General features: G+C 41.5%; 1 long non-coding RNA gene across 1 annotated transcript in view; it reads right to left on the bottom strand.

Annotated features, from left to right (window-relative positions):
• LOC130116167 (uncharacterized) overlaps positions 1-21,213 on the bottom strand; it is a 64,605-nt gene extending 43,392 nt beyond the window's left edge. Inside the window, exons 1-2 of the long non-coding RNA XR_008810542.1 lie at positions 21,193-21,213; positions 5,852-5,947 (exon numbers count right to left, since the gene is read on the bottom strand). This is a non-coding gene — a long non-coding RNA (uncharacterized LOC130116167). The remainder of the gene's footprint in view (positions 1-5,851; positions 5,948-21,192) is intronic.
• Between the last annotated feature and the right edge of the window lie 553 nt (positions 21,214-21,766).

The following is a 21,766-nucleotide window of genomic DNA, read 5'->3' as shown; positions in this document are numbered from 1 at the left end:
AACCAAGCCATGAAGTCAAAGGAATTGTCTGTCCGAGACAGGATTGTATCGAGGCACAGATCTGGGGAAGGGTACAAAAACATTTCTACAGCTTTGAAGGTCCCGAAGAGCACAGTGGTCTCCATCATTCGTAAATGGAAGAAGTTTGGATCCACCAGGACTCTTCCTAGAGCTGGCCACCCAGCCAAACTGAGCAATCGGGGGAGAAGGGCCTTGGCCAGGGAGGTGACCAAGAACCAGATGATCACTCTGACAGAGCTCCAGCATTCCTCTGTGGAGATGGGAGAACCTTCCAGAAGGACAACCATCTCTGCAGCACTCCACCAATCAGGCCTTTATGGTAGAGTGGCCAGACAGAAGCCTCTGCTCAGTAAAAGGCACATGACAGCCGCTTGGAGTTTGCCAGAGAGCACCTAAAGGACTCTCAGACCAGGAGAAACAAGATTCTCTGGTCTAATGAAACCAAGATTGAACTCTTTGGCCTGAATGCCAAACATCACGTCTGGAGGAAACCAGGCACCTCTCATCACCTTGCTAATACCATCCCTACAGTGAAGCATGGTGGCGGCAGCATCATGCTGTGGGGATGTTCTTCAGCAGCATGAACTGGGAGACTAGTCAGGATCGAGGGAAAGATGAATGGAGCAAAGTACAGAGAGATCCTTGATGAAAACCTGCTCCAGAGCGCTCAGGACCTCAGACTGGGGCGAAGGTTTACCTTTCAACACAACAACGACCCTAAGCACACAGCCAAGACAACGAAGGAGTGGCTTCGGGACAAGTCTGTGAATGTCCTTGAGTGGCCCAGCCAGAGCCCAGACTTGAACCCCATTGAACATCTCTGGAAAGACCTGAAAATAGCTGTGCAGCGACGCTCCCCATCTAACCTCACAGAGGTCGAGAGGATCTGCAAAGAATGGGAGAAATACCCCAAATATAGTAGGTGTGCCAAGCTTGTAGCTTCATGCCCAAGAAGACTTGAGGCTGTAATCGCTGCCAAGGGTGCCTCAACCAAGTACTGAGTAAAGGGTGTGAATATACTTATGTACATGCAATATTTCAGTTTTTCATTTTTAATAAATTTGCAAAAATTTCTACAAAACCCTTTTCGCTTTGTCATGGGGTATTGTATGTAGATTGATGAGAAAAAAAGGAATTTAATCCATTTTGGAATAAGGCTGTAACATAACAAAATGTGGAGAAAGTGAAGGGGTGTGAATACTTTCCGGATGCACCGTATCTGCTATTGAGGCTTCGGCAAGCACATTGCAAGAGTGACTGCTGGTGCTCATGTCGCTTTCAATGTGAGTATGGGAAAACATTGGCCTCTCATACTGGAATGCAATTTGGAAAGCCAAGTTTTGGTTCGGTATGAGTTGCTAAGGTTTATTCATGGTAAAAAAGTTCAACATAACTATACCAAAGAGTTTAATTGTCTCAGGTACACTGTCATATGTTCCTTTTTTATTAGATAATATTCATGCCCCCAATTTTGATGACCCACACTTTATGAATAAGCTGTTTGAACGTCTCCCTTCATTAAATAACAACCACCTTATATTTGGAGGGGGCATGAATTGCGTAATTGATCCCAATATAGACCGATCCCAATCTAAACTGCTCTAATCACCGAACCCTGACCCCATCATTAATGTTGAGATCAATTTCTGATTTCATGTCTAAGAATAGTTGCACTGATGCTTGGAGATTCTGTAACACCCATATCAAGAAATATTCCTTCTTTTCACACATGCATCAGTCTTTCTCTCAGATTGATTAATATTTCATTGATGCCAAACTAATTTTCAATGTGTTGACCATTAAATACCATCCTATTGTTATCTCTGACCATGCCCCTCTTTCTTTGGATATTCAGTTTTCACAAATCCGGTACTCAGCATTATCAAGGTTCAATAATTTGCTTTTGTCAGATGATAAAGTCAATAAATTTATCACAGCCTCAATTGATGATTTTATTGCTATAAATCAGAATGAGATGGAACATGTGTCTTGCTCACTGCTGTGGGAATCACTGAAAGCGCATCTACAGGGTCAATTTTTCTCTTACTCTGCGCATTTGAATAAAACTCGTAAAGTCAAACTGCAAGAGCTCTCTATCAACATTAGTAAATTGGATCAACAACTTGCTACTTGCCCCTCTCCCAGTTTACTCAAACATCATGTTGATTTACAGACTGAATTTGATCTCATCACAACCACTTATGCACAGCGCCTTCTTTTGCATTCATACTATGAACATGGCGTTAAGACAAGCCGGCTCCTGGCTCACCGACTACATTGCCAGGCAGCCTCTCGTATGATCCCCCAGATAAAAGATACATCAGGCAAAGTGCATATTGACCTTACCACCATCAACTCTGTCTTTTGCTCATTTTATTCTTCTTTATATAAGTCTGAATTTCCATCTGACACCACCAAAATTAATTATTTCTTATATAGTCTCAATTTCCCTGTTATAAACCCTGAGGTTGCCAAAGAACTCGATTCACCATTAACTGTAGTGGAAATCACCCCTCGCTATGAAAAGCATGCAACACAATAAAGCTCCTGGCCTCGACGGCTTTCCAGTTGAAATGTTTTTAAATATTTCGGGCTAATATGGCCCCACTTTTGCATTCTTTATATAAGGAATTGCTGCAACAATGCTCTCTCCCTCCTACTTTAAGTCAAGCCTCCATAAGTCTGCTTCTAAAAAAAGACCCAAATTTATGCAGCTCTTACATACCTCTCTCCTATGAGGATACTAAGATCCTAGCTAAGGCTCTGGCTCATAGCTTGGAAAATATAAATATCCTTCCAACGTTTGTTTCAGATGAACAAACCGGATTTATAAATGGGTGCCAACTGTTCTATAAGGCCTGTATCCTCTTAAATCTTACTTATTCTATAACTGCCACAACGGCCCCCAAAGTAGTGATCTCAGTTGATGCTGAAAAAGCATTTAACAGGGTTTAATGTGATTACTTGTTTACTATACTAAGTAAATTCAGGCTGGGAAAACATTTATTTCCTGTATATACATATGTTACACATCTCCACAAACTAGTATCTCCACCAATGAAATTCCATCCCGTTGTTTTGTTTTTTTTCCACTTTATCTCATGACCTGCCAGCGTTGTCCCTTATCCCCACCTATTGCTTGCACCAGCAAGAGAGCCCTTGTCAGTCCTTCAAAGGTCCTCCCCTATTTTTACTGGGATATCACAACTGGTCAGGGAATTCAGGCTATCACTTTATGCTGATGATTTACTGTTCTATGTCTCAGATCCAAACCATTTTATACCAGCTATTCTATCCATCCTTCAGATATTTGGCTCATTCTCAGGCTATAAAGTAAATACACTATATGCACAAAACTATTGGCACACACCTCTTAATCATTGAATTCAGGTGTATAAAATCAAGCAGCTAGCCATGCAGTCTGCATTTACAAACATTTGTGAAAGAATGAGTCGTTCTGAAGAGCTCAGTGAATTTAAGCGTGGTACTGTCATAGGAGGCCACCTTTGCAATAAGTCAGTTCATGAGATTTCTTTCCTGCTAGATATTCCATGGTCAACTGTAAGTGGTATTATTGAAAGTTGGAAGTGTTCAGGCACAACAGCAACTCAGCCACGAAGTGGCAGAACACGTAAAGTCAAACAGCGGGGCCAACAAGTGCTGAGGTGCATAGTGCATAAAAGTCATCAAGGCTCTGTTGACTCAATAACTGCAGAGTTCCAAACTTCCTCTGGCATTAACATCAGCACAAAAACTGTGTGCCGGGAGCTTCATGAATGGGTTTCCGTGGCCGAGCAGCTACATGCAAGCCTTACATCACCAAGCACTATGCCAAGCGTTGGATGGAGTGGTGTAAAGCATGCTGCCACTGGACTCTGGAGCACTGGAAACATGTTCTGCGGAGTGACAAATCATGCTTCTCTGTCTGGCAGTCTGATGCATGAGTCTGGGTTTGGCGGATGCCAGGAGAACGTTACCTGTCTTACTGCATTATGCCAACTGGTATAATGGTATGGGGTTGTTTTTCAGGGGTTGGGCTAGGCCCCTTAGTTCCAGTGAAGGCAAATCTTAATGTTTCAGCATACCAATACATTTTGGACAATTCTATGCTTCCAACTTTGCAGGAACAGTTTGGGGAGGGCCCTTTTCTGTTCCAGCATGATTGTACCCCTGTGCACAAAGCAAGGTCCATTAAGATATGGTTGGTTGAGTTTGGTGTGGGAGAACTTGACTGGCTCGCACAGAGCCCTGACTTAAACCCCGTCGAACACATTTGGGATGAACTAGAATGGAGATTGTGAGCCAGGTCTCATCCAACATCAGTGCCTGACCTCACAAATGCTCTTCTGGATGAATGGGAAAAAAATCCCAGACACAGTCCAAAATCTTGTGGAAGGCCTTCCCAGAAGAGTGGAGGCTGTTACAGCTGCAAAAGGAGGGACCAACTCCATATTAATGTCTATGGATTTAGAATGGGATGTCATAAAAGCTCCTGTAGGTGTAATGGCAAGGTGCCCCAATACATTTGTCCATATAGCGTATCTCCAAGACTGAATGCTTTCCTATCAGTGCTCCGGCATTACAACTTGAACAGTCTGATATCCTTTTTAAATTGAGCCCCTCTGGCTTTAAATACCTGGGGATCAATATAACCAAACATTAACCTCCCTCTCTTCTGCCAATTTCTCCCATTCTGATCTTCAAAGGTAGGGAAGTTTACCTCCGTCATCGATTTGAAGAATTAAAACAGTTAAAATAAAAATCTTGCCCAAATTCCTGTTTCTGTTCCAATGTCTCCCCCTATTCCTGCCAATTTTTTTTCTTCTTTTTTTTTTTAAAACTAACCAAGCTATTTCTAGCTTTTTATGGTGTGGAAAGGCACCCATAATCCATAAAGCTGTACTTGAAAAATTGCAAATTCAATGGTGGACTATTTCTCCCAAATTTCCAACTGTATTAATGGGCGGCACCCTTCCATAAAACTTCATTCTGGGTTAAATCAACGGATCCGCCATGGTGTAAGTAAGAGGCACTGTCTTGTGTTTTATCTTCCCTTATAGCTTTACTTACCTCTTCTATTCCAACCAACCCGTCTGGCTTTACAAATACCGAGTGGTAAGACCTACTCTCAAAATATGGTACCAATTCAGGAGACATTTCAAATTTATTTCAGCATCTACCTCAGCTCCCTTACAGAGGAATCATTTATTTAAACCCATGGTTACAGACCCCCACCTTTTTTTCTGTACGGCAAACATGTTAAATGGTTTTATTGGATAGCAATGTCAATAATATATGAGGTTATCATATCAAACAATTTTTCACCACACACGACTTGATTTTTTAAGACCGGCTTCACAGGTATTCCCAGATTTGGCTTCCTGAGATCGATACCTGCTGTTTATTCTCTTACTCTCTCTTCTCCTCTGTATTGTCCACTAACCTCTTCATTTGTCCTAATGATTTCACTATTTGCTGTGCTTACTTCATTTATCGCTACATTCACTAGTTTTCTTTCTCAAACAACTCTTGTGTTTGTGGGAAGCCTTTGGATCATAGTCTGTTTACTAGCTTTGAGTTTAGCCTTGTTTAGCAGTTAGGTTTATTGCATTTGCAGTCAAAGCATCCTCGGTAAAACGGAGGTGTTTTGTGACTGTTGCACAGTTACAGATAGGGTGTCTTTACTAGAGAGACCTGTCTGTGAGTTAGAGCAGCTTCTTTTAGCTAGGATTACGTTAGATGCAACAGGCATGCCAGATAGTCCTGGGGCTGACAGCAGATCTGCTATTGTTAGCACTAGCCTCGCTGGCAGATGGGGTGGAGTTTGTACCTTTTTGCAAATGTGGGAAGGCTCGCAAGAGCAACAGGTTTTCACCCCTCACCAGCCCCGTTGGTAGTCGTACCAGTCAGCATGCCTCGCCCGCTTCTGTCAAGAGTAAAGCAACATATGCTAGTGATGGGAGACTCCATTACCCACAATATCAGAATAGTTTAGCCAGCCTTGGTTTACTGTTAACCCAGGGCCAAAGTCTCTGAAATAGGGGATAATCTTAGGGTGCTGGCATCACAGAGGGAGAATCAGGGAACCCAGTTACACAGCACCACTACTTTCAGCAACATTGTTATTCATGTCGGCACCAATAATGCTAGGATGAAGCAATCAGAAAACATAAAAGCTAGCCTAGTCAGAACACTTGAGTTTGCCAGAAAGATGTGTCAGCATCGATTAATTGTCTCTGGTCCCTTACCTGTGAGGGGTAATGATGCTATTTACACTAGGTTCACCTCAATGAACCACTGCCTGGCTCATTACAGTAATGTGCAGGGATTCAGTTTTATTGATAACTGGCCTTCTTTCTGGGGCCGCCCTTACCTGCTGAAAGTGGACAACATTCACCTTACTGGGGACGGCATCACTCTTTTGTCTAGCAATATAGTTAGCTGTATATGTTGAATTTGACACTAGGGATGTATCATTCAGCATGTTGCAGGTGATTAAGACCCTGCTAGGTTTAAACCTAGTGTGGATGTGAAGTCAACTAGTTAAGTTTATATGTTTAGACAGGGAATTCCTCATAGTACAGATTATCAGACTGACAATTTGGTCTTTAACATGGAGACTGTCTCCATTCCCTGCTGTATTGCTCCCAAGCTCTCCTCTCCTAAATGTGTGAATCACAATAATCTGATAATAATTCCTACCACTGGTGGTGGTGAAATGTGCAACATAGTGCCTAATAACCTACAGAACCAAATGTCTAATTTTATCAAAAATTGGGACCATGCATCATCCAAAGTGTAGGTCTTAAAAATGGTCAACTAATAATACAAGGGGTCTTATTCCAATTAACATTTCATCTAGTGGTAGCTCTAAAGTTCTGCTAACTACTGATCACTCCAACAAGATGATTAAATTTGGTTTGATAAATATCAGATCACTGTCTTCCAAAGCCTTATTAATAAATTATCTGATTCATGAACATAGTTTTGATATGATTGGGTTATGTGTAACATGGCTGAAACCCAATGTTTTCCTTCCCTTAAATGACGCTTCCTCATCTGACTATACTTATGTCCATGTAGCTCAGGCAAATACAAAAGGTGGGGGTGTTGCCTTAATATATGTCTATTTTCCATTTAACTTCTAAAATTGAAACTAAATTCAAATCATCTCCCTCAGCCATGAACAAACTCTGCTCAATCCACATTGTGATACTCTACTGACTTCCTGGCCTTTACTCACTATTTCTTGAAGAATTTTGAGAATTTATCTTAGGTCTTGTTACTCATTCTGTTGAGATTCTAATTCTTGGCGATTTCAATATTCATCTGAATAAGGGTGGTGATCCTCTAAGTAAAGCCTTTCAGGTGCTTGTTGATACTTCTGGGTTACTCAGTTTGTTCAAGAGTCGACTCATTGCAATGGTAACAACCTTGATTTGGTTTTATCTAAAGGGATAGCTGTTTCGGATCTGACCGTCTTGTCAACCACATCTGCTGAGTCAGATACATTTCTCATTAAATTTAAAGCCTCATTGGCCTGTCCTGTTAATGTCGGCACAGATGTAATTGCCACTCGTCACATTGGTCTATCCACTGTAGTTGCATTTGACCAGCAGCTGCATGAAGTCTTGGCTCCGTTCACTGTGGAGATAGACTGTTGGAACTCTCGCTAGTGACTTAAATGTGGCCCTCTCTAGTCCCCTTGATTTGGTTGCACCTCACACCACCAGAGCTAGGCAAGTGAAGAGGCCTACCCCTGCTTTAATGATGAAACATGTGTGCTTAAGTGGGCTGTAGGAGACTGGAAAGTAAATGGCAAAAATCAAAATTGGAAATTCTTAACTTATCTTGGCCATGTTTATTGAAATACAAGTGTGCTTTATCTGCTGCAAAAGCAGTTATCCAGTGTGAGGGTCTAAGGGCAGGATGTTGTGTTGCTGTAAAGCCCCTTGAGGCAAATTTGTAATTTGTGATACTGGGCTATACAAATAAAATTGACTTGACTTGGCTATATCCCTCTCACTTAATCAATATTAATAAGCATAATCCCAGATTTCTATTTGACACTGTAGTAAAATTTACAAAAAGCAGCCATCTATTAGCTGCTCACCATCCATGAGTTTCTAGACTTTTTCTGCAATAAGTTTGATGAGATCATAAACACAATTAGTTCAACTCCAGCTACTCCTGCAGACCATGTCTTACCAAATTCATATCTATACAATGAGTCACTGATAGTCCCTGTTATTACAGCTTTTGAAACTATCTCTCTTGATACTTTGACTAAGCTCGTGTCAGCTTCTAAACCAACAACTTGCCTACTTGACCCTTTACCAGCAAAACTTTTTTAAATACCTCTGACCTTTTCTGGGATCTACACTGCAGGACATTGCTAATTTATCATTTACTACTGGCACTGTTCCCAGCAGTTTTTTTAGACAGGTGTGGTAAAACCTCTACTTAAGAAGCCACACCTCGATCCAGGGTATCTTAATAAATATGGACCAGTCTCTAGTCTTCCATTATTTTCTAAAGAACTAGAGAGAGTTGTGTATCGACAACTTTTGACCTATATAGATTAAAAGTATATGAAACTTTTCAATCGGCTTTCATGCCTGTCACTCCGCTAAAACTGCTCTGAGCAGAATGGTTAACGATCTTATTGCTATGGACTCTGATTCCACCTCTGTGCTTCTACTACTGGACCTCAGTGTAACCTTTGACAACATTGATCACTGTATAGTATTAGACATAATAAATTGTAATTTTGACGTTTCTGGCTTAGCTCTCTCTTGGCTTAAGTCCTACTTATCTGGAAGAACACATTGTGTCTGCTATAATAATAGTACACTGTTCCTCCTATGTGCTACGTCCCCCTGGCGAAACTCCTCACTGTCAGGTGAAAAGAAGCGGCTGGAGACTCCACATGTATCAGAGGAAGCATGCAGTAGACTGCAGCCCTCCCCGGATTGGCAGAGGGGGTGGAGCAGCGACCGGGACAGCTTGGAAGAGTGGGGTAATTGGCCAAGTACAATTGGGGAGGAAAAGGGGGGAAAAAAAACATTCTGTACACAACATCTATTGCATGTCTTTCCATCTTGGGAGAGCGATTCCTCATCTGTTGCTCTCCCTGAGGTTTCCTCCTATTTTTTTACTCTCTGTTGAATTTTTTTTTTTTTTTAGGGAGTTGTTTCTTATTAGATGTGAGGGTCTAAGGACAGAATGTTTTATTGCTGTAAAGCCCCCTGAGGCAAATTTGTTATTTGTGATACTGGGCTATACAAATAAAATTGACTTGACATTAATTTACTTCTCATTAATTTTTATGTGATTCAAAAATCCTCCTAAATGCCCTTTCACTTCAATACATTCCACCATTTAAAAGTCCATAAAATAATTACATTTTCTTTTTTTCAGAAAACTCCAGTACATCGTTGAAGAGCCACTTCCCAGGTGTTTGTGACATGAAATTCACACTTTTCTACTGTACCAATTTGGAATTATGGGATGCCAAATTTATCCAAAATGCACATTCAATTTAATACATGCTGCTTTTTAAATGTCCATAAAATAATTACATCAAATTGTTTTCAGGAAACTATACTACTGTCTTGAAGACGAGGTTCCCAGGTGTTCATGGCATAGTTTTCATACTTTTTCACTATACCAATTTGGAAGTATGGGATGCCAAATTCATCCAAAATGCCCATTCAGTTGAATACATGCTGCTTTTTAAAAGTGGGTGAAGTAATGGTATCACATTGATTTCAATGATCACAACTAAATTCATCAAAAACAATACCCTGGGCATTCATGATGTGAAGCTCATACTTTTTGACTTTGCTATTTTGGAATTATGGGATCCTAGATTGTTCCTAAATAGCATTCACTTCAATACATGCCACTTTTTAAAAGCCCATAAAATACTTTTATCAAATTTTTATGAACAAACTCCAGTATATTCCTGAAGACCAGGTCTCCATGTATTCCTGTAATGAATTTCATGCTTCTTTTTTTTTTCTCCAAAATGCCCATTCAGTTGAATAGATGCCACTTTTTAAGAGCACATAACATAAGTAAATCCAACCAATTGTTATCACAATACTCCACTATATCGTCAAAGACCAGGTACTTTTGTCATGACATTCATTTTTAATGTGCTATTTTGGAATTATGGGGTGCCAAAAAATGGCCAGTCAATTGAACACATGCAGCTTGATTTTTATAAATCAATAAAATAATCATATCAAGTTGTTATCAGAAAAAATCAATTAGATTCCTGAAGACCAAGTCTCCAGGTATGCATGGCATCACATTCATACATATTCACTGTAGGAATTTATATTATTGAATAGCAGAATTCTCCATATGGCACACATTAATTTTTTTCCCCTCAATACCTAATGAATAAAGACATCAAATTGCATTTTATGCCAAATAAGTTTATTTCAGAACCTTGTAAACCAGTGCTTCTCAACCTTTTTGGGGTCCTGGACCCCCTGCATATTTTTGATCTACCCTGAGGACCCCTCCACCTGATCTTGGGGGAGGGGGGTTGCAATTTGATAGAAACAGTAGAAACTGCATTTTAAATTGCATTATAGCATTTATTCACTCTTTGGGGGCAAAAACAAGAGCTTTCAGTTGTAACTTAGATATAGTTAACAAAACAGAATTCTTATGCAGTAACGTTCAGATATATATGTAAAAAAACAGAATATGTATTCAGTAACTTTCAGATATATGTAACAACAGAATTTTTATGCAGTAACTTTTAACAATGCAAATGGGAGCGAGATCTCTTATTAAAATACAATAAATTACACTTGTGAAACAGATGTAATTAGAGAAAAAAGTCCTGTTACCCTTTATAGTTTAGGTAGATAAAGGTCTCAGTCACATTTGAGTAAAATAATCCTATTTCTATAAATGTCATAGGATCTTTTTTTTTAAAGATATTTTATTTTCACGGACCCCTTGCAATTACACCACGGACCACTAGGGGTCCGCGGACCCCTGGTTGAGAAACACTGTTGTAAACAACCCCCCCCCTTTTTTTTTCTCCCTAACTGTACTTGGCCAATTACCCTACTCTTCCGAGCTGTCCCGGTTGCTGCTCCACCCCCGCTGCCAATCCCGGGAGGGCTGCAGACTACCATATGCCTCTTCCGATACACGACTGCCAGCCGCTTCTTTTCACCTGACAGTTAGTCCATGGGCCAGAGCCCAAAATTTCCTATTTCGGTACACTCAAGGTGGCAAAACTTACTTATAATTTTTGAAAGGATCCATGTCTGTAGATGATATTTTGGTATGATAACCATTCCTGAGTGGCAGCTGTATCACAGTTATCAGCTCAGGAAGTTAACCACCCCCTAAAGTAAATTGCATTTTAGACGCTGGTGCATATCCTGGTTTAGCCTCATGGTCAGGACATTTTTCAATGTTCTATAATATTGTCTTTGGTATCATTTTAAAGGGGACCTTCTTAGCTTTCATTCAAGCCCTGTTGTGGATATTTCTCACAAATATGGAGGTCACTTGAGCTCTTCAACCCGTCAATAACACACATCTTTCTGCAATGTTCGCCTAAACTATATACTTTCTTTTAGCCCTGTGGCATCTAGGAATATCAGGGACACAAAACACAAAAACTGGGATACTCACAGGACTGTAAAGATTCAGGAAATGTATAATATACCCATACTATTTCATTATGTGAGGTGATTGTGAACCTTAAATTAGAAGGGCATTATTACTAAGAAACTAACTAGACCAAAGCCAGTTAATCCATGGGTCAGACCAGATATCGATATCACCCAAGGTGACACAACTTCACTGGTGCCATTTTATTTGGTACACTAACAGAAGTAAAATAATACATGATAACCTTTCCAAATGAGCAGCTATTTCATTTTTCTTTCAGGAAACCTGTTTCTGTGCCTCTCACGATTGTGTATTTGCCCAGATTTTTACAAATATAGCATTTCAACACCCCTGGTACTGATTAGCCTAGCTTAAACTCTGGGACAGTTCTTAGTTGGCCAACAACCAAGGATAACCAGTACTGTGTACTTCCATTCATTGTGCTAAGCTAGGCTAACGTGCAGCCAGATAGCTTTCTACTAAACACATATAGAGGAAACTGGTATCTATCTTCTTGTCTCACTCTGGAGAAGATTGTAAGCTAATTTCCCATAATGTTAGCATGTTCTTTTAATGTATATGTTAATATGATTAGTTAAAGTGGCTACGAGGAACTTTCATCTTGTGTTGATTTTAGCGGCCTCATGTGGACAAAATACAGCTGTTGCATAGCAACTAGGTAATGTATCTATTTGTGGCTATGTAAGATAAATAATGGTAATATGACGCTGGTGAAGCAAAGTAAACTTTGTTTTAGTAGTGTTCATACACCTAAGTTACATGTATTTGTTTGTATGTGGCAGGTGAAAACTGACTGAATATGGCCACTGGTGAACAAGCAAGTTTTTACCCAATACCAAAGCGCCCACGGGTGGAGTGCATTATCCACTGTTCTGATGATACAGATAAGCTGGTTTCACTACAAAGTGTCGACTCATGGAGAACTCTGCTCAGGGCAGCTCAGATACGAAATCATGCACCAGTTTTGAAACTGGCAAAAGACATTCCTGAGGGACAGATTCCAGCAATCTACTACCACAGAAAGTGTCGCAGTATCTTCACTATGAAGCAAATTCTTGATGGCCTCCTTGCAAAAGAAAAGAAAAGTTGTGTCTCTGCTGAAGAGAAACAATCTAAGAGAGTAGCTCGACATGCTCCAAGTACATCTAGGACTTATGATGCAGAGTGCATATTTTGTCAGAAAAACAGCAAATATTCCAAGAGACAGAATACGAGAGAAGTACTGGTGCAGTGTCGAGAACTGCGAGCTGATGCAAAGATCAGGAGTGCAGCCACAAAGAAAAGGGACAGCAGAATCCTTGCCATTGTGAGTAGAGACCTTGTAGCAGCTGAAGGGCACTACCACAGGTCATGCTATAGACTTTACACCAAAGAAGAGGTTTCCAAAGGAGAGGTTGCCAGCAATGAAGATGATGATGCTGCAGCCCAGTATGAAGCTGCTGTGAATAAGGCATACAATGAGCTGTTCCTCTTCATCAGGATGGAGCTTTTTGGCAATCCTCAAGTGATGACAATGACTGATCTCTCTTCTAGACTGGTAGCTTCAATGAACTCCCAAGGCATTGCCCAAGTCAAGGAATCAACCAAGAAGCACATAAGGCGAAACCTGGAGAGTGAGTTTGCTGGAGCCTTGCAGATATTCCCTGATGAGAAAGGAAAATTCCTCCTCTATCCCGATAACTTGTCCATGAGGGAACTTGCCAAGGAAAATCAGTCTCTCAAAAGGGAGCTGCAGACCCTGAAAAGTGTCAGTGCACAAGATGTCATAGCCAAAGCAGCCATCAAATTGAGAGCAGACATTAAAAGTCAAGATGTTCCTCAAACCTGGCCGCCTGAAGTCAAACCAGAAGCAAAATGTCCTACCATTCCAGAGTCGCTCATTATCTTCCTGTACTCTCTACTCACAGGCTCAAATGATCCTGATCATGCATCCCAGAGAGTGCAGTGCCTTCTGCAGTCATTTGGCCATGACATAGTATATGCAGTGACATGTGGAAATACCAAACCTTCCAAGCACATTGTTCTGCCATTCAGTGTCAAATCGTTGACAGGAAATGTAGAGTTGATAAACATCCTCAACCGACTTGGTCACAGTGTGTCCTATTCACAGATGGATGAGATCAACACTGCCCTGTGTCTCCAGAAACTCTCATCATCAGGGAGTGGCATTGCCCTTCCAGCTAACATCCATCCTGGCATATTCACAACTTTAGCCTGGGACAATATCGACCGTCTTGAAGAAACTGTCAGTGGTGAGGGAACATCTCACAGAGTCAATGGGATTGCTGTGCAAGCAAAGCCAGTCAACCCACTTCCTGTCCAACCCATGCCCACTGTTCCCAAAACAAAGAAGAGAAGCATTGATGGACCCCCACCAATGTTACCAACTTACAATGCTGGACAACGGGTAGGGCCACCACAAAGCAAAAAGTCAGATGCCGATACTGCAGCCAATACTAAGCTTGCCAGAGAGAAAAACCTTCTTTGGGTCCTAGCATGCATGTCACAACAAGAAGAACAGTCAGTCAGCAGCTGGACAGGCTTCAACATCTTGACTCGAGGAGAGATGACGGTCATCCCCGACAATATAGGCTATCTGCCTACCATCAATGCTCCAGCGACACAAATGTCTACTGTCAACGAGGTGCTTAACCAGTCACTGAGCATCATGCAGTGCTTAGGCCTGAGGAAGATTGTCTGTGTCTTTGACCAAGCCCTGTATGCGAAGGCTGTCGAGGTCACATGGAAACACCATGACAAGTTCCATGATATCATCGTTAGGCTTGGGGTATTCCACACCATCTGCACACTGCTGGCAATAATAGGAAAGCGTTTCCAAGATGCTGGACTCAAAGACCACTGCATTGAGTCTGGCATGATGGCAGAAGGCTCAATTGCTGGTGTTATGGATGGCCGCAAGTACAACAGGGCAGTGCGACTACACAAGCTCCTGTATGAGGCTCTCATGCGACTGACCTTGAATGGTTTCCTGTCCTGGTTGGAAGAAACTCACAGGAATGACATGGTTCACCTGAATGAGACACTGAAGACCATTGACAGCCTTGGGAAAGAAGTCTCACAACATGCTTTGAAGGAGGTCCTCGAGAACAGCTCTTGTACACGCATCATGGATCTATTTGAAGTCTACCGTGAGTTCCTTAGAGGTGGAAACGGCAGCCTCTCGAACTTCTGGATGTCCTATTTGGACATGGTTGAAATCTTGTTGGGGCTCATCCGAGCATCCAGAGAGGGAGACTGGATGCTACACTTGGCTAGCATTCGAGCAATGATCCCATGGTGCTTTGCTTATGACAGGATGAATTATGCACGCTACCTCCCCTACTACTACGCCCAGATGTCTGAGCTGCCCATCACACACCCAGATGTGTACACAGAATTCATGGAAGGAGGCTTCTCAGTCCAACTGGGCTCCACCAATCCCTTTGGCCGAATCCCTGTTGACCAAGCTATAGAAGAAACGGTGAACAAAGACACCCAAACAGCTGGAGGGACAAAGGGATTCAGCTTGAAGCCAGGAGCTGTGACCAAATATTATCTCACAGCTGAGTATAGAAGCATGTACCTCACACAGCTGAGAGACCTGACAGGTCAAGGCAGGTGCAAATGGTCTCATCCAGATCTACAGAGTCCAAGGATCAAGAGAGATGAAGCAGATGTCCAGTCTCTCATGGACCTTATGGAGAATAACTGGCTCAATCCTATGTCCCCTGATGAGATTGATTTGGTTAGCCTCTCCACTGGCAACATGGCTCCACCTGATGTGACCATAGATCTCTTCAGAGCTCTTGAGAAAGGAGAAGAGGCCTACCAAGCATTCCAGCAAACAAGGTTAGATGCAGACCCACCACCTGTGAAATTCCACGACAAGATGACCAAGCAAAGTCTGAAAACATTCTCCAATGTCAGCACAAAACAAGCTCATGGAAAGAAAGCACAGGATGTGGTTCTGAAGGCAGATAGAAACCTTTTCAGTCACATGATCATGGTGGCTGAAAGCAGGAAGGTGAATCTGAAGGATGTCCTTGCCTACCCATTGGGCCCACTACCATGGGCACTGGCAAATGCTGATGGGTCCTTACGAAAAACAAACAAGGCTGCACTTGCCAGAGAGCTTGAAAAGAATGTATCTCCTGCAGAAGACATCCCAATCCCATCTACTTCCATCATTGATGGGATGAGCCTGGTCCAAAAAATGAATGGCAACAACAAAACCTTTGCACAGGTGGCAGAGTCAGCCTTGACCCAGGTCCTCCATGAGGGAGCACAGAGTGGGAGGATTGATGTTGTTTTTGATGTCTATCACCAGACTTCGATCAAAGATGCTGAACAACTGAACCGGGGTGGAGACATCACTCTCCAGTACAAGAATCTTGCAGGGGGACACCACGTCCAGCAGTGGAGAAAATTTCTGTGCAGTTCCTCCAACAAGACCAGTCTCATCAAGTTTCTGGTGGAAGAGTGGAAACTCCCACGATACAGAGCTATGCTGCATGGCAAGGTGTTGTACATGACCTGTGAGGAAACCTGCTACAAGTTGACAGAAGATGGGTGTGAGGAAGCAGCAGAACTGCACTCCACACATGAAGAAGCTGACACCCGTCTGCTCCTGCATGCATTGCATGCAGCAAATGCGGGCTCAAAGTCAGTTATCATCACAGCTGAGGACACTGATGTCATGGTGCTTTGTCTTGGCTTCCAGAAGGACATCACCTGTCCCATCTACCAGAAGTGTGGGACTCAGAACCGCACACGGTTTGTCGACATCACCAAACTGGCAAGTTCACTTGGAGACAGCATCTGTGACAGCCTAATTGGCTTACATGCCTTCACAGGCTGCGACACTGTCAGTGCATTCGCTGGTCGAGGGAAGCTGAATGCCCTGAAGATAGTGAGAAAGCACACTTCCTGCCAAGAGACTTTTGGTCAACTGGGACAGACATGGAATGTGAGTGATGAGCTGTTCCAGAAAATTGAGCAGTTCACCTGTCGGATGTATGTTGCTAATAGCAGCACTGCTGAGGTGAACAAACTGCGTTACCAGCTCTTCTGCACCAAAAGGGGAGAGGTTGAGTCCAGCCAGCTGCCACCATGTAGAGACTGTCTCTTTATGCATGTTCAATGAGCCAACTATCAGGCAGCAATATGGAAGTGCTGTCTGCAGGCTAACCCTGTGGTGCCAAGCCCTACTGAGTATGGATGGACAGACGATGAAGGCAAGCTGGCCATTTACTGGATGCGCTCCCCACCTGCACCAGATGTGGTCTTGGAAATGCTAACATGCAAGTGTGTGCATTCATGCAAAATGCCAAGCTGCATGTGCCTGTCAAATGGACTTCCATGCACAGACATATGCAGGTTACAGACCTGCAGAAACCAAAAACAGCAGGATGGTCCAGAACTGGACTTTGAACTTGGGGAGTCAGATGATGAGAGAAACGAGCAGTTTGATGAATGACAGTGTGATGATTCTGATGGTATTACTGTGGTAGTAGTCTATTGATGCACAGGATGTTGATTCTGGACTTGGTTACCCAGAGCTTGATAACAATAATGTAACCATATTCACATATACCCATTACCCTACCCATTACCATTACATATACCCACTAATGATATGGGATTACATGTAGCATTGACTAAGTATATGTAAATGTCAATGTTGTTTAAAATATTAAAATAGTTCATTACCTCACTATGGTATTCCTTTTTATCATGTATTTTGATTGTGTATTTAAACAAATGTATAGAGACCAGTTTGTGACCTAACTGGCTTTGGTCTAGTTCTCATTTAAGGCTCACAATCACCTCACACAATGAAATAGTATGGGTATATTATACATTTCCTGAATCTTTACAGTCCTGTGAGTATTCCAGTTTTTGTGTTTTGTGTCCCTGATATTCCTAGATGCCACAGGGCTAAAAGAAAGTATATAGTTTAGGCGAAAATTGCAGAAAGATGTGTGTTATTGACGGGTTGAAGAGCTCAAGTGACCTCTATATTTGTGAGAAATATCCACAACAGGGCTTGAATGAAAGCTAAGAAGGTCCCCTTTAAAATGATACCAAAGACAATATTATAGAACATTGAAAAATGTCCTGACCATGAGGTTAAACCAGGATATGCACCAGCGTCTAAAATGCAATTTAGTTTAGCGGGTGGTTAACTTCATGAGCTGATAACTGTGATACAGCTGCCACTCAGGAATGGTTATCATACCAAAATATCATCTACAGACATGGATCCTTTCAAAAATTATAAGTAAGTTTTGCCACCTTGAGTGTACCGAAATATCGTCTGGCCCATGGACTAAGTGAGGAGTTTCACCACGGGGACGTAAGATCATGCTATTCCGCCCCAGTCCCCCCCCCCCAAACAGGCGCCCCGACTGACCAGAGGAGGCACTAGTGCAGCGACCAGGACATATACCCACATCCAGCTTCCCTCCCGCAGACACCCAGCCAAGCCGCTGGTAACAAGGGGATTCGAACTGCCATCCCCATGTTGGTAGGCAACGGAACTTGGAAACACCTTTTAAACAAAGCCCATCCTCCAGCTTCCACCACCTCTGTCAGAACACACAAATGCACAAAAACACACCTCAATTTGTGTACCTTCTCGCTTTCCCACTCTTCTGAAGTGGTGTCTAATGCTGTGTGTGGGACAGGCACACAACTGGGGTGGTACCATGACAGACATTTGCTGCACTGGACCATCACCTCCCTGTTGTGTGAGGTCCTGCAGACACGACATGAATGTCAACTTTTAGTATGTCCCTCTCAGGCTTTGCCAGTGTTTTTTAATATGGAAACACTGGAGCTCTTTTCTCCGACAGTACTATGTACATTCTTTGCCTCATTTTTTTACTCCTCAAAATGGCACTCCTCTGGCATGACTCCCTCACACAGAACTGTTGCAAAGGACAGTGCAAACAGTCCACAATTGCTGCCTGACTGCTGTATCTGGACAGCAGGCTTTCTGAGGAGTTGGGGTGCTTGAGGACAAAGTAACCAGGAGAGCATTTGTTGGGTTATCATGTTGAATGAAGTGTTTAAGCTGTCATAAACACATAGCATTTTGATTTATTTTATTAATTTTTAAACTGGTTTAGATTGAAATAACTGGCCATTATGGAAGATTATGGCATCCAATAATTCCAAATTGCTACAGTAAAAAAACATGGAATTTGAATTTGTGACTTCCATATAGGCATGCCCCCCGAAACCCGGTTCTAAACGGGAACCGGTTCTAAATTAGTAAAAACCGGAGAATTTTTAAGATCCGATGTTTTCGGTTCTGCTATCGGTAGTCGGTAGGTACTTGAGAAATCATGGAGTGAGACTTATATTGTGGCAATTGTGTTTTTCGAGGAATTTAAACGTCGCGAACATAATCTTGTTCGCCGTTTTCTCCATCTCTCTGTCTCTCTCCCTTACTGTGCGAGGGGCGGGGCTGTGCTGTGCTCCACACACTCGCTCACACATGCACAGACAGCTCTGCTCAAGCGCTCATCATGGCGGAGAGAACTAAACATTCAAAAGTTTGGGTATATTTTTCAAAAGTCGATGACAACAACGCTCGTTGCCACAAGTGCAACAAATCATTTGCCAGTAAGGGTGGCAATACAAGCAATCTGTCGAAACATCTTTTGTCGAAACATGGTATTAATCTGCAGAAATGCGTAGTTTTCCACTGCTTTGCTCGTAGTGTTCCATCCACGTCCACTGCAGGTAAGCCGTATGAGCCATAGATACGGAGTTAGCTAGGCTAATAATGAATTATTACGAATAGGCCAATAAATAAAATATAATTGCTTAGCTAATTGTTTAGCTACAAATATATAAGCCATAGATACGGAGTTAGCTAGGCTAATAGCCGGGGACACTATAAGTCAGGAGAGATCACGACTCCTGCCGGAGAAGGCAGATATGTTGATTTTTCTGCAGAAGAACTGTTAGGATAATGTTCTAGGTTCTTGTTTGTTTGAACTTCCGTTAGCCTTTTGCTGTAAAAATTTATTTTTAATATATATATATTTTTCTTTATCTTTATCTACTTTTATTTTTTATCTTATTTGTTGTTGTTGAATGTTGATTATAAAGTCTATAATTCAGACGCATTTAAAACATTGCTGCTGCTGTTGCTGCTGAATAAATAATGTGTTTATATTTATATAAAGTTATATAATAGAATAATAAAGCAATGTCGATTCTGTTCTTAATTGTCTTTTTTTCTTGCATAATAATCAAAAAGAACCGATAAGAGTATCGATAAAGTACCGAACCGATAAGCAGTACCGATAAGAGTAGTAGTACCGATAAAATCCTAACGATACCCATCCCTACTGCCATACTTGGTAACCTCATCTTCAAGAATGTAGTGGAGTTGTTGATATCGATTTCATATCCTTATTGTACTGGCTTTTTAAAAAGTGGCACTTATACAACTGAATTGCCATTTATGAGGATTTGACTTCCCACAATTCCAATTCCTAACAGTAAAAAAGCATGAATGTCATGATAAAAAGTACCAGAGAAGCTGTTCTTCAGGGATATAGTGGAATATGCTGATAATAACTAGATTTAATTATTTTGTGTGCTCTAAAAAAAGTGGCATGCATGCAACTGAATTGCAATTTTGGAGAATTATTGCATTTCATATTCCAAGTTGCCACAGTAAAAATATAAAATTATTGTTGTACATGTGAAGCTGGTCTTCAATAATGTAGTGAATTTTGTTGAGAACAACTTGTTTTGCTTATATTATGGATACTGAAAAAGCAGCATGTATGCAATTAAATGGCCATTTTAAATGATTGTGGCATCCTATAATTCCAAATTGGTAAAGTAAAAAAGTATGAATTTCATGACAGCAGTACCTTGGGACCTGGTTTTCAAGAATGTAGTTGAGTTTCTGAAAAAAAATCGATATAATTATTTCATGCACTTTTAAAAAGCAGCACGCATTCAATTGAATGGTTATTTTTAAGGATTTTAGCATCCCATAATTCCAGATTACTAAAGTAAAAAGGCACGCAATTCGTAACAGGGATACGTGTGGATCTGGTCTTCAAGAATGTAGGAGAGTTTGCCGAAAACAATTTGATTTGCCTATATAATGGCAATTTAAAAAGCAGCTTGTTTTCATTTGAATGGGTATATGGGGGCATTTCAGCATCCCATAATTCCAGATTGCTACAGTTAAAAGGCATGGAATTCATGACAGGGATACATGTCGTGAGGACCGTATTCTTCCAAGAATGAAGTGGAGTTTACTGATAATAATTTGATATCATTATTTTATGGGCTTTGGATAGTTCTGTTGAATCCTTGTTTGAAACTGAGATTGACAATGGTGTTAGGAAAATTGTAACAGTGATCATTAACACATAGAAACATACCGTTAGCAGTAACTTATCTCTACGTTAGCATTGGCTAGTACAAAAACATGCTACGTGCTAACATTACACGTCCGGATCTTACCTTCGTAATTGTGGATGTAGCTTGAAACGTAAAGTCTGAAGTCCTTTTCTTTTTTTGGTAACTGATGTATGGCATTCTTCTTGGATAATGCAACTAACGTCGTTAGCCGTGAGTTTGGGTAGAGCTTAAGAGACCGAGTGAAAAACGCCATTGCTTCGCTGTTGTTGTCAGTCGTCCGTATCACTTCCGGCGCTTCCTGGAAATGATCGCGCTGGCCGTGTCGGAATGCTAAAGTGCAACGTCGATGCGTATTAAAATGTAAGGTGCAGGTGGCGCGACCAAGTTTTTCCAAAGTGCAGATAGGGGACTGCGGTGCCCTGAGAGAGACGTTTAGTAGGGATGTCCTGCAGGATGTGCAAATGAATAAATAAATAAATATTTTAAAAAAATGAGGGGAAAAAACAATGAAAAAAAGGAAAAAGTTTTAGCAGGACGTGCTCGTGTAATGGATAGAAACATGTTAAAAATGTACTCTATTGTGCTATCCTTTATGTGTTGGGAGAGTGCGTTTGAAATGGCATTCTATGTTTTTTCCCCAGGTTTAATTATAAGTTGATAAATGTGAATTTATTAT

Source organism: Lampris incognitus, chromosome 7 (assembly GCF_029633865.1).
Source record: "Lampris incognitus isolate fLamInc1 chromosome 7, fLamInc1.hap2, whole genome shotgun sequence".
Lineage (NCBI taxonomy): Eukaryota > Metazoa > Chordata > Actinopteri > Lampriformes > Lampridae > Lampris > Lampris incognitus.
The sequence above is the reverse complement of the archived record's forward strand: the minus strand, read 5'-3'. Positions and strand labels throughout refer to the sequence as shown.